The sequence below is a fragment of the Pseudorca crassidens genome, chromosome 18 (genome assembly GCF_039906515.1).
Source record: "Pseudorca crassidens isolate mPseCra1 chromosome 18, mPseCra1.hap1, whole genome shotgun sequence".
Taxonomy (NCBI): domain Eukaryota; kingdom Metazoa; phylum Chordata; class Mammalia; order Artiodactyla; family Delphinidae; genus Pseudorca; species Pseudorca crassidens.
The window spans coordinates 34679314-34693997 of NC_090313.1; the positions used below are offsets into that span (position 1 = coordinate 34679314).

The 14684-nt window shown below is 37.9% G+C and overlaps 1 pseudogene; it reads right to left on the reverse strand.

Annotated features, from left to right (window-relative positions):
- Positions 1-7065: 7065 nt before the first annotated feature.
- Positions 7066-7587, reverse strand: LOC137211180 (rab9 effector protein with kelch motifs pseudogene; annotated as a pseudogene).
- Positions 7588-14684: the final 7097 nt, after the last annotated feature.

Consider the following 14684-nt stretch of genomic DNA (forward strand, 5'->3'; position numbering starts at 1 on the left):
ACATATGCAACAAGGCACGTTATGGTTTACACTGCACTATCGTGAAAGGTCCAGGTGTCACAGACAGCAGGTGTCTGTGAAGGAAGAAATTAGGGATTGAGTCAAACACAGAAGAGTAGATGACATATCTGTAAACAAGCCTCCACCAGGTGTCCTCCCTTACATAGCATAGCAAGATGACTACCTGGAGAACTTAATCTTGGGGAAATTAAACCAGAGAAGCTCAGGATATAGGGAAACCAGCCACAGCTGAACACAAAAGTAAAGTATGATATTGAACAGAAAGGCACTGAGAGAAATTGTACACATCAAACAGTGAGATCCTTACTTCTTTTTTTGTATTCAATCCCCAGAAATGTGGATGATGAAAGCTGGACATATTGTATCATGCAGGCAGGAGTCTAAGGTTTCCATTCGGGGAAGTTTCCAGATTCCAGGAGAAAAGACTGACAGATGTATCATGAGGAATTTCCCAGTGAATTGTTCTATCTTTTTCTCCTGTGAAGAAGCTCATCATTCAGAAAGTCCCAAGCATGCATGATCTAGCAATCATCTGTTTAGTTCTGTATTAACTACATTCATTAACTACATTCATTAACTACATTCATTACAAATTGTCAGCAAAACTCACCAGGCATTTGAAGAAAATCTCTAACATAAAAAATGAAAACAAAAATAAACAGAAAAAGAAGTAAGAAAAAAATATAATTCAGGAAGAAAAAAAAAGCTTTAGTGACTATAAAGTCTAGAAAAAGATAGATGTTTTAAGTATAAACAAGAAGAGGATACTATAAAAGGAAAAAAAAAAATAAGATACTGTGTGTCCAAGGAGGGACTCTTGTAATTAGAGAATATGATCATAGTAATACTTTGAATAAGTCAATAGAAGTTTTAAAGGAAAATTTGTCACTTTCCTTAAAATAAGAATGGTAAAAATGTATCATTTTTTTTGACTCAATCCCTAATCTCTTCCTTCACAGATACCTGCTGTCTGTGACACCTGGACCTTTCACGATAGTGCAGTGTAAACCATAACGTGCCTTGTTGCATATGTGCCAACTTTCTTATCTTTGTTGGATTCAGTTGCCATCCATCTATCCATTCTTCTATACTCAATTTTCCAGAATGTTGAAATATCTTGACGTTTTGTGTCTCCTCTTCCATTCTTTTGTATGTTTGTGCAGTAATACTTTTTTGTTGATTATTTCACTGCCATTTTAGTGAGATATTATGTGGGAATTAAGATAATTGTTTATTCAATTTACAATAATTAACCTCAAGAATGCCAGAATTTTTATACTTTATTTTTTTCTTTAAAAATAGGACAATTTGTTTAAAAATTATTTGAGAATATGGGTTGTCAAAATAAATTAATAAAGAGTAGAACTTTTCCAGTTGAAATGGAAACAAGGGAGATAAAACCTAATTGGATTTCATCTTTCTTATCAGCCCTCAAGAAAGTGTCAGCAAATGGAGTCCATACAAATATGATCATAAAACATTGGTTAGGGTTCAGTACCAGACTATAGAAACCACTTTATCTAATTCAAGCATACATTTATTGCCAGGAATTCTTTTGATAGGCTAGAAGAATGGACTCAACATACAGCTCTGATTTCTTGTAATATCACTACTTCTGCTGTGATTGGGAAAGCACTTACCTCTGTTTAGAAAACTACCAGATTAGGAAACCTCTGCAATAACCTGCACCAGCAAAATAGTCATTTCCCCCAAATTCTCTCTTCCTTCCTAACTGTGATTCAACTTGATGTTTGGAGCAAATTCATTTCTTTGATGGAACTTCAATCACATCTGGAATCCAATGGCAGGAAATTCTCAGAAGTACTTTTCAATCTCTTTGGTATCTTCTGGAAAAAGGGAAGGGTGGGTGTTAAGAAAGTTAATTTATTATTTAGCCATCCATCTCTCTATCTAACTACATCTGCAGCAGCTTGCTTTGTTCATACAACAATACAACTTGGATATTTTAGCTCTGCTTAAAAAAAAATACAAATAATTCCAAGTGATTGAATGAATTCTTCATGCATGCTCATCTCTACCCAGGCTTAAGAGTGGAGCAGTCAGAGGCTTGGATTGATTCATGGTTTGGGTTTTGTATGGTGAGTGTAAAAGTAGAACAAGAATGCAGACAATTGAAATGAATAGTTGAGAGACTACAGTCTTTGAAAAGAAAGAACATCCAGAAAACACTAATACTATCCTTATAGTACTTATGGTATTAATCAATTTATTAGATAAAATCCTTACCTGCAATGAGTAAAACCCATTTTAGCTAGTGTAAGAAGGAAATAATATAATAAAGTTTATTAGAAAATTCACAGAACTGTTTCAGAGCCAGAAAATCAGACTTGAAGGCTACTCTATCACAAAGACCTAAATTGTACTGAAGAGTGGCTTTGGCTGAAACAATATTATATGGATTTAGTCACAGACCCTGCAGATAGCATTGCTGATGCTGGGCGGTTTGTATTACTCTTTAAGACTCGTCATTTTACTACAGAAAACTGGCTTCCTCAGCCAACATACTTAATAGAATGAATTCCAGGCAGCTCTAGTTTATTCATAGTGCTTCTAATTAAGAGTATGATGTCTGTGTTTTAGTTTCAAAAGAGTGTGCTTGAATTTGACAAAACATGGAACAATGAGTTCGGAAAAATCCAAATGTCTTCTACAATAGGACTGAAGAGAAATTATAGGAAATCGAGAGAACTAGTAAAATAGAATGTTGACAACACTGGTTGTGTTATTAGGATTTAATATTTAACTGATACAGCCATTGCAGAAAATGCAAGTATTTTGAATATAGTAGTCACTAAATAAAAGTCTGCAAAATAATTAAAGGATGGTAATACCTATTAAATACAATAAATATGTATAATAAAAAATAACCTAAAATGTGCATGAATAAAAAGCAACTATTCCCACATTTAAACTAAGATTTAGAAATTTTGTATATATTAGCAACACACAACAATTCTAGTAGCAATGGAAAATAAATGGCAAAACAAACTTACTAATAGCTTATTATTGGAATTTTAGTAACTCCAGCAAAATGCTGAAGTATTTTTAAAAATACTTTGCATCAGCTCAAAATTTTCCAAATGTTTGATTTCCTTTGCATGCTAGAGAATTTTAAGTTGTATCACACATATATAAATGATACACAGTGATATAAATAGAAAATAGGTCTTTGAGTATACTTTCTAGAAATTAATATATCAGAAATTATCACTTTTGTTTCTTAAAGTTGTAATGAATAACTTTAATATGCACTTCAAATTATTAATGTATTTTGGCAAGAAAATAAACTCTCTTTAGAGCAACAGTTTCGAGGCAAAACCTGGGTGTCTCTCACTGTTTTACTTATTCTGGTAGCAGAGACACTATTAGATAAATTTCATCATGCAAATGTCTCTTTCTAAATAAACAGAATCAACATTTTCTACAAGGATCTGCTTCAAGCAACACTTACTATAACTATCACTTCAGATCTACTGTTTTTAGAACATTTTTTATGTTATCTCAATAGAAATTGTTTATATTAATGGATTGTCATATATGCTTGCTGTTTATTTCATACTTATTTTATTGTAATATTTACAATTCTTTTCTAAAATTATTTTTATTTACTTTGAGATTTTGACTGGATCACATTTTACTTCATAGTAACAAAGGATGAGAGTTAGTAAAAAACAAATTATTGACATATTATCTCCTGTATCATAAAGTTTAAAGAGAGGGTTGAAGGTAAATAGAGATAAAAGGGAGTTGGAAATAGAAGAATAATAAAGATGAAAGGGAGGTAGAGGAAAAAATTTTAAGAGAGCTGAAATAGAAAGAGGGGAAAGAAGATTTGATATAAAAAATGAGATGGAGGCAAGAAGCTAGAAAACAGAAGAGAAAATAAATTGACATAAAGCATCTAAGAAAGAAATTACACAGTTTGTTGATAGAGGAGAAAAGGAGTCGTTTTTCTTAAATGTTTGTAAAATAAAAGAAGTCTAATCATGTCTTTAGATGAATAGTATTGCATGGATCTTATAGGAAGAATATGAGAATATAACTGTCACAGTGAGTCACATCAACTCCAGAGATCCAGCATACTTTCTTTGATGTTTCTCAGAAAAACATGCTAGTTGCCTTCCACACCCGAACCTCGGGGAGTCTGTGATCCCTAGCTTCCTTTCGGTAACCCACTATAAACTCCATTCATGAATATATCTAAGCCTTTCCTGAACCTATTTATATTTTCAGACTATATAACCTTCTGGGATAATGGCTTGCATATGTTTACTACCAACTGTGTAAAGTACAAAGCGTAAATCCCTTTTATCTTTTACCCTACATTGGGCATCCTCTAGTCCTGATGCACTTTAATTTGGTGAAAGGAATCCATCTTCACCTTTCATGATCTGGCAAAGTTTGAATCCATGCAGTCTCATCTACAGTTTTATAAAACTGAATGTTCTAACTTTTTACAATATTTTGACATAGAAGCAAAGGTTTGCCAGAGCTTTACTTTTAATTAGTTACATGTTTTGAGAGAAATTATCTCATATTTCTAGGTCCCCAAGTTATCTATAAATCAAAGTGCTTGAGCATGTTTAAAATTTCTTCCGTCTTCTTACTTGCTTGTACATTACCACCCATTCCACCCCACACCTAGGAGGGGGGGAAAAAAAGAAGATGTGGAAGAGAGGAAGAAAACTGCATTGTAGATGAGTACATGGTCTTTAGAGTTAAACCACCAGGATTCAAATTCCACTTCCTCCACTTAGCTCTATACCTTTAAGCAATTTACTTACTTCTCCATACTTTCATTTCTTCATCAGTAAATTGGGGATAATAATAGTTTCAGCTTCATAAGGCTATATTTTGTTACCAAATGTGTGTTATGTGTATGTGTGTGTTTAACTTAAATCAGCATCTACTATATAAAATCACTACATAAAAGCTGGCACATGTACACACACACGGAGAAAGAGCGAGACAGTGAGAGCAACACACCTCCATGAACTGGTGCCTTTATGTGATCATCCTATGTTGACTCTGGCCTTGACCTTGTGACTTGCTTAAGCCAATGGACATCAGTGATGAGAAACAAGTCTATTTTGAAAAGTCTTTCTACATGGGGCTTTCGGAATTTTCCTGAGACCACCATGTAAAGAAGTCCAGTCTAGTCTATCTGGAGGCTACATAGAGCAAGAAGTCCGGTCATCCCAGCTAGAGCCCAGATCCCAGTTGACCAACAAATTGCCTACAGCCACATGAGTTTGCTCAGGTGAGACAAGCAGAAGGACCACCCAGCCTTCTGGTATGGGTGGTATGGGTCCTATGATAAGGACAATCATAGAATCATGATAAAAAGTGGTTGCTGTTTAAAATCAATAAATTTAGGGTGATTAGTTACATAGTCCACAGATATATACAACTGATAGTTTGATCTCTGATTCTTCTCTATGTGCTAGTTTTGAGGGTTTATGACAGCAACTAAAAATTCACATAAAGCTAAACTAATAAATTCAAATCCCATTCTGTATTATGAGAAGTTCACACTATGTGTACACATGTGACAAATATATGCAATTGCATTAAATTGAACAGATCAGTGATGTCTAATATAGTGTTCTCTGGGAAAAAGACTTGGAGATAGAGACTCCAGGGCAGGAATTTTATTGAGGAATGTTTTTAGGATTAATATATGTGAGGTAGTCAGGTAACAGGGCTGGACAATGGGAGAAGTTAAACTGCAGTGTAGTTGATGCAAGGGTCTCAACATCACACAAGGGCTCTGGAGCTGTGATGGCCCTTCAGCATTGTTCCTTGGTAGCACAGCTGTGATTAGTCACTGGATGAGAACTGCCTTCAGGGAGAGATTTTTAACCTTGGGTGAGGCAGAGGCAATATTTTTCTTTTTTTCTCCTTTATTTACAAGTAATTTAAAAATTGACATATAATTGACATATAACATTTCATGTTTCAGGTGTGTAACAAAATGATTAGATATTTGTACATATTGTGTAATGATCACCACAATAAGTCCAGTTAACATCTATCACCATACATAGTTACAATTTTTTTTCACTATGGTAAGAATTTTTAAGATATGTTCTGTTTCCACGTCTTGGCTATTGTAAACAGCACTGCAATGAACATTGGGGTGCATGTATCCTTTTGAACTACGTTTTTCTCCAGATATATGCCCAGGAATGGAATTGCTGGATCATATGGTAGCTCTATTTTTAGTTTTTTAAATTTTTATTTATTCATTTATTTATTTTGCGGTACGTGGGCCTCTCACCATTGTGGCCTCGCCCGTTGCGGAGCACAGGCTCTGGATGCGCAGTCTCAGCGGCCATGGCTCACGGGCCCAGCCGCTCTGCGGCATGTGGGATCTTCCCGGACCGGGGCACGAACCCGTATCCCCTGCATCGGCAGGCGGACCCTCAACCACTGCGCCACCAGGAAAGCCCTATTTTTAGTTTTTTGAGGAACCTCCATACTGTTCTCCATAGTGGCTGTACCAATTCCTAAGTGTCCATCGACAGATGAATGGATAAAGAAGATGTGGTACATATATACAATGGAATATTAATCAGCCATTAAAAAGAATGAAATAATGCACTTGCAGCAACATGAGTGGACCTGGAGATTATCATACTAAGTGAAGTAAGTTAGACAAAGACAGATATCATATGATATTGTTTATATGCAGAATCTAGAAAAATAAAAGATACGAATGAACTTATTTACAAAACAGAAACAGACTCACAGACTTAGAGAACAAACATCACTACCAGGGGGAATGGTGGGAGGGAGGGATAGATTGGCAGTTTGGGATTGACATGTACACACTGCTATATTTAAAACTGATAACTAACAAGGACCTACTGTACAAAAGTTTAAAAAATTTTTTAAAAAGTTATGTTCTGTTAGCAACTTTCAAATATATAATATGGTGTTGTTAACTATAGTCACCATGCTGTACATTACATTTCCAAAACTTATTTTATCAATCTTTTCTTTCATAAAATATGGGTTTTATTAGTCAGCTACAGTCATAATATGATCATTATAGATTTCCCTTTTTTTATTTGTCCCACCAAACACAAAGCAGAGTTATTTGCCAGTCTAATTTTCCTCATGTGGGTCACAACTTTGGTTTGCCAATAAAATCCCCTTTCTCAGCTTCACAGTTGAGAGTGACAGAAACTGACTCTTCCTTCTCAGATGTAGACATCACAAGCCTTGGAATGATAAACATGGGATGGTCCAATTGCAGGGAGGAAGGAGAAGGTGTCAAATTTAAGCAGGGTCCAATGCTTCTGTTCTACCTGATATTGGTACATTCTGTCCAGTGCTCTTGTGAGAGCCATTTTCTAATGAGGTACATGTGTTTCTCAACCATCACAGCTAAATGTGTGGCACAACCTATATAAAGGGCCCCAGTGTGACTCAGCTTCCACAAATTCATGCCATTTATATCAGTGCAATGGAGGTCATCATGGATTCTTCACCTGATGAGCCTCTGTGGATGCAAAGCTTTGTCCCTGCTGCCATCTTCATATGATTTTCCCAGGAAAATTGTTTTTTATTTTTGCGGTACGCAGGCCTCTCACTGTTGTGGCCTCTCCCGTTGCGGAGCACAGGCTCCGGACATGCAGGCTTAGCGGCCACGGCTCACGGGCCCAGCCACTCTGTGGCATGTGGGATCTTCCCGGACCGGGGCACGAACCCGCGTCCCCTGCATTAGTAGGTGGACTCTCAACCACTGCGCCACCAGGGAAGCCTGGAAAATTGTTTTTTAATGGGTCTTTTGCTGAGACCAGGTTAGAATGTTTGCATCCCACACATGTAGATTCAATCCTTCAGGGGTTGACTGTCTCGCTTTCCTCAACTGAAGACGTACAACAGGTTTCCAAAGATTTCTAATAGGGGGTGGAATGTTTTTGGTCATGGTGGGGGGTGAGGGGGCTTATGGTCATCTCTAGAATGGTCCAGGTTCTGGCTTCAGAATTTTAGGACTTGCCGACAATCTTGATTTCCTGGCTGCCCGGTGCTTCTAAACACCCTGATGCCACATCTATAGGGTACACATCTGAGAAGCTCACATTTGAATTTTGTCCCCCAGTGATGAAGATCTTCCCTCTCTTGAAGTCACAACTGGGGGTAATCATGAGCAGCTATGACCATGAAGGACAAATGTATAGCATGTTTCTTTCTTGGGCTTCTCTCTAGGCTTCAAGACTGGCAGCAACTTCATGGTGTCCCCACCAGACTAAATTTCAAAAGAGGAGGTCCTGGGCTTCCCTGGTGGTGCAGTGGTTGAGAGTCCGCCTGCCGATGCAGGGGACGCGGGTTCGTGCCCCGGTCTGGGAAGATCCCACATACCGCGGAGCAGCTGGGCCCGTGAGCTGTGGCCGCTGAGCCTGCGCGTCCAGAGCCTGTGCTCCGCAAAGGGAGAGGCCACAACAGTGAGAGGCCCGCATACCGCCAAAAAAAAAAACAAAGAGGAGGTCCTGATAAATTCATTCAGTTGTCTCCAGAACCCACCAAAGCATAAAGTAGAAGTCAGTGAGCAATGAGTGAATTAAGAATGAAAATGGTTGAATAGATGAATGAATGAATACAACCAGATGCCTAGGCCATTGATTGCCATTCTCAAAGCACAGAATTCAGCAGTGAAGACTTCCTGTAGGCAGAAGTCCTCCTGCACCGGTCCCTGTTACAGTCCTGTTCCTGTGTAGCAGCCTTGGAAGGGGGAGACAGGATTGGGAAAGAAGAGGCTGGTTTCTTTAGTTCCATGATGCAAGCCAGAGTCCAAGTATGCCTTCTCTATCCCTTACCACTGTGCCCAGGTCCAGTTACCTAAGAGCCTGGCTTCTGGGATAAGAAGCACCTTGATATTTGTAAGGAGAAATCTGGACAGTACTACACAGCATTCACTAACCATGGTTTGCCACAACATATAGCAATATAAAACCTTTGTAGAAATTCCTTCTATGGAAATTTCTGAAAGACTAAGAAGACAACAGACTTAGGAAAATATGCTTTGAATGAAAACAAATTGGTTAAGTAGCCATTTAAAATATTGGAAATTTATTTATTTATTTATTTATTTATTTATTTTTGTGGTACGTGGGCCTCTCACTGTTGTGGCCTCTCGCGTTGTGGAGCACAGGCTCCAGACGCACAGTTTCAGCAGCCATGGCTCACGGGCCTAGCCGCTCCGCGGCATGTGGAATCTTCCCAGACGGGGGCGTGAACCCGTGTCCCCTGCACCAGCAGGTGGACTCTCAACCACTGCGCCACCAGGGAAGACCAAAATATTAGAAATTTAAAAGACAGATACAAAATCTATTTGAACATACAACTATATATTTGCAATTAGGTAAACTAAATATGTTTAGAAAAATGAGGAGATATAGAAATGATCAAAGCAATCTCTTTGAATTAAGGCCATTGCACTGAAAATGGTTGGTAGGTAGATAAAAAGGGTGAATATGAATCTCTTCCTCCCCTCTATGTTTTAATCTTGGACAAAAAAATAAAAACTCAAATAAAAATTATCCACACACTCATTCTTTCCTTCAAGCATGTAAGAGAATATGCTTTTTGGATTAAATAGGCCACATTAAACACTCACACAAACCACTAAATAATGATGACTTGACAGATGAGAAGCTGATTTCTTTCAAATAAATTAAGTTTGAAACAAGTAGTCCAGAGCTGGTATGGCAGCCCCTTGCTGTCCTCTAGATTTTTGCTTGGCCATCCTTAGTTATAGCCCTCATTGATTTAAGATGGCTGCTGAAGCATCAGCCATCACATCTGTATCCCAGTTATTAAGATGGAGTTAGAAAGGGAGCAAGTGCCCAATGTTTTTGAAGAAATTTTCTTAAGCACTCAACCCTTTAATTTGTAACTTATTACCTGGAAATTAGTCACATGGCCAGAGCTAGCTACAAGGAACTCATCCAGTTATATGTCTAGCTTAATGGGCAGGGTTTCTGGATGATTGCTGATTCTTTATCAGATCCAATAGCTCTTTATTTTTTATTAACTTACTAAACTAAAAGGAAAGTTATCTACCTGATACACACCCAGAAGAGAAGGAGTAGGGAGAATGACATAAAAATTCCATTTAGAACAAGTATAGAGTAGAAAACGCTGACATCATTAGCTCATCAAAATGATGGGCAGGAGTAATGGGGCTCCTTAAACTACTTGTAGAACAGAATCCTCCGTTACATTATCTGTCTGTTCTACTTCTGCTTTCTGGAGAAGCTCTCCTGCCATTGACCTCTCTGGTTCCTTGTTTTACCTTCCTGATGGGGAAGGTGAAGGTGGGGGGCAGGTAGTTCTTCCTGTTCCATGACCCTCCACAGCTATTTCTAATGTAAGAAATGGAAATTGTCATTTCATGGAGTTTGCAGATTCTAGAGACCATTTCCTTCCAGGACAGGTTCAAGTACTATTAAAGTTTTAATAATAATAACCATTGCAGTCCAGGTTTGTGTTTTCTTTTGGCTTTCAGATCTGGTAGTTTCTAAGCCTGATTCTAACTTGAGATCATTTAAAAGAATCAGCTTGTGTAGGAAGACAACATACTTCATCTAATCTTTGCCGCTAGCTTGCCTTCCATTGTCTGACAGAGAACTATTAATGGAAGGCCTTTTAAAAAGCATTGGGGCCAGTGATTTATCTCCTGCTAAGGCTGCTTTTTCAGAATAGACTTCTAAATGCTTCAGTTTGAGCACAGAGCATTTGTCTTTTTTTTTTTAATCTTGAAAGTTTCCAACTTTTAAAAAATTTTATTATCTTTTAAAAAACTTTATTGAGGGATAATTGGGAATAATTGCCAACTATAATTGTATATTTTTAAATGTACAACTTGATTTAAAAAAACCTTTTTATTGGGGTATAGTTGTTTTACAATGTTGTGTTAGTTTCTACTGTACAGAAAAGTGAAGTAGAGTTCCCTGTAATATAGAGCAGGTTATCATTAGTTATCTATTTTATACATATTAGTGTATTTATGTGAAAGGCTCCAGATTTAATGCATTTAGATTGTGGACCACAGAGAGAGAACACGTCTCTAACATCTCTGCTGATAAGCGGGATCTAGTCTGAGTTAATCAATCCTAAAACTGTTAAAATCAGCAAGAAGCAGCCAGTGTAGACAACATTCTAATTTTTCCACATTTTCCCTTAAGGCCATTTAGTCTGCTTTTTGACTGCTTTCCAAGGAAAGGTAGGCAGCAGTTTGACCAAATATTTTAGTATTAAATGATAAATGTTGCCAACTTCCCAGCCTATGATATGGAGGATGTTAAAGCAACTGGATTAAGCCCAAGATGATGTCATTCATGCTAAGCCCCATATCAGCAAACCAACAATATCTAGGCTCAGCTCTCCCAGAAAAGGAAGGCCTAGGTCAACCAATCAGCAATTGACTGCTCAACACAAGTCATTTGACCTGGCTCCTAAGACTTTCCTTAGCTCCTTATAAGGAAACTATCCCTGCTTTAACAAATCAGCAAATGCCCAGTCTAACTTCCTTGTTCCTGCTGAGTTTGGTCTATAAAAGTGCTTGTACAACTCTTCTGAGCTCCTTTCTATCCTCTAGATTGGATGCTGCCCAATTCATGAATAGCTGAATCAAGCCAATAACATCTTTCAAGTTTACTCAGATGAATTTTGGTCTTTAACAGGGGCACATTTAATGTTCCAATATTTCAATGTTTCATGCTCATGTAACAAATTCTGTATATATTAGGATTGTTATAGAGACCCAGAAAGTACTTGCTTAAAAAATACATGGAACGGGCTTCCCTGGTGGCGCAGTGGTTGAGAGTCCACCTGCCAATGCAGGGGACACGGGTTCGTGCCCTGGTCCGGGAAGATCCCACATGCCGCGGAGCGGCTGGGCCCGTGAGCCATGGCCGCTGAGCCTGCACGTCCGGAGCCTGTGCTCCGCAACGGGAGAGGCCACAACAGTGAGAGGCCCACGTACTGCAAAAAAAAAAAAAAAAACATGGATTTATTTCTGTCTTTGATAGTCAAGTAGTCCAGGGCTGGGGGACAAGACCCTGATGCCATCAGGAGCCCTGGTCTCTATCTTTATTGTGTATCATTCCAGTGAATAACACTTATGCATAAGGTCAACTGAAGGCTCAAGGGGGCTGCTCCAATTCTGATCATTATGCCTACATGATAAACCGTAAGCAGGAAATTATTCAACGGAACTGACAAATTAGGAAGCGCACCCCTTTTTTGTTCCTCTAACTTGAGTCATCTTGCTTAGTAATCTTCCTAGTTGTTCCACTTAACACTTATATATCATTATTCAAACATAGTCATCTGGTTGGCAAAGCTCCAAGAGGGTTAGGAATAGTTGTCTTTTATTCTAGGTGGCAATGTGTCCATCTGAAAATTGGTTTTATGCTACTAGGGAAGAAGAGAATGGTGATTGAGATAGGCAGCTCACAGAGGAAAATAAGAGGGGGAAGGAGAGATGAGCAGAATGAAAGAGATTTATTTCAAAACAGGAAGTATAAAGATGTTCTTTTCTTCTCTGGCTAAATGACTTGGAAATTGTTGTTGGTACCATTTCTAGGAAATTAATATTACTATAGTGTGTTATCCATAACATCTTAGGGACAGCACTTTAATTGATCCAAATCAGGATACTGTAGGATTGAGAAAAGACACTATTCATATGTTGGAATAATGGATATAAATTGGAATCCTCTTGGGTAAATCAAAGTATATGAGTACTCTTACCTCACTGCTTCCTGTCATTTACCCTCTCAGTTGTCTACAGCTAGGACTACTGTTACTCTGGCATAATAATAGTAATTACCTTTATTAGTAGATCAAAGTATATTCACAGATACTTTGCTTGTTGTTTTCAACAAATCGTTGAAAAATTTTCAAAACAAATTTAATAAACAATTTTTGAAATAAACTTGTTTAAGCCAAGAGTTAAAATAATTATTCAAATTCACAATAGAAGGAATAAAATCAGAATCTGAACCTTGGTGTGTCTGATGCCAAGTTCTTGTCTTGATTCACCAAGCCACATTTTTAAGAGCATCCCTTCTTTAAAGATAGGAATATCTATGTGAGTCAGTAATATGCCCCATCATCAGAAGGTATATGCACAGGTATAGTTTAGAACACCTCCAGTCAGTACTAGAGTGACATATCAGAAATTATGGTCCTGCTCTGGACTGCAGTGTACCAAGTCATGTAGTATTTACTTGGGCTTGTCTGGAGTTGGGAACTTTGTGGACCATTTGCTGTTATACTTTAAAACAGATATAACTAATCAATCTTGACATTTTCTCTCACTTGACTTGACTTGGCATCATAATCCTTTTCAACACAGCATTTCAAAGAGCCCCTTCAAGAATGGGCATAAAGGAAGTGACAGCAAAATGGTAGAAGGCAGTGCCTTGCTCTCATACTCCCACAGAAATATTGAAAAATAAGCAGAAACTGTCAGAACCAAATTTGTCAGAACTCTGGAAAGTGGTCAAAAGTTTACAGTAGCCAGGTAAATGCTGAATCAAGAAAAAGGTAAATGTAAAATCATATCACCTCACACCAGTCAGAATGGCCATCATCAAAAAATCTACAAACAGTAAATGCTGGAGAGGATGTGGAGAAAAGGGAAGCCTCTTGCACTGTTGGTGGGAATGTATATTGATACAGCCACTATGGAGAACAGTATAGAGGTTCCTTTAAAAACTAAAAATAGAACTACCATATGACCCAGCAATCCCACTACTGGGCATATACCCTGAGAACACCATAATTCAAAAAGAGTCATGTACCACAATGTTCATTACAGCTCTATTTACAACAGCCAGGACATGGAAGCAACCTAAGTGTCCATTGACAGATGAATGGATAAAGAAGATGTGGCACGTATATACAATGGAATATTACTCAACCATAAAGATAAATTAAGTTATTTGTAGTGAGGTGGATGGACCTAGAGTCTGTCATGCAGAGTGAAGCAAGTCAGAAAGAGAAAAACAAATACCATATGGTAACAGATATATATGGAATCTAAAAAAAAAAAAAAAAAAGTTATGAAGAACCTAGGGACAGGACAGGAATAAAGATGCAGACATAGAGAATGGACTTGAGGACACGGGGAGGGGGAAGGGTAAGCTGGGACGAAGTGAGAAAGTGGCATGGACATATATACACTACCAAATGTAAATTAGATGGCTAATGGGAAGCAGCCACATAGCACAGGGAGATCAGCCCAGTGCTTTGTGATCACCTAGAGGGGTGGGATAGAGAGGGTGGGAGGAAGATGCAAGAGGGAAGAGATATTGGGATATATGTATATGTATAGCTGATTCACTTTGTTATAAAGCAGAAACTAACACACCATTGTAAAGCAATTATACTCCAATAAAGTTGTTAAAAAAATAAATAAAATAAAATCATAGGAAAGTTTTGTGGTGCTTTTACTTGCCCTTGCTCAGCCTCTCACCATGGTGGTGGAAGTGTTGGTTTTAAAGTGGAAGCAGCTTGTATTATCAGGGGAAACCCACTGATTCCAGAGGAAACAAAGCAGAACTATGTGCAAATTACTGTGTTTATCTAACCTGTCTGGGAGCTACCTGAAGGACTGGTGCAAG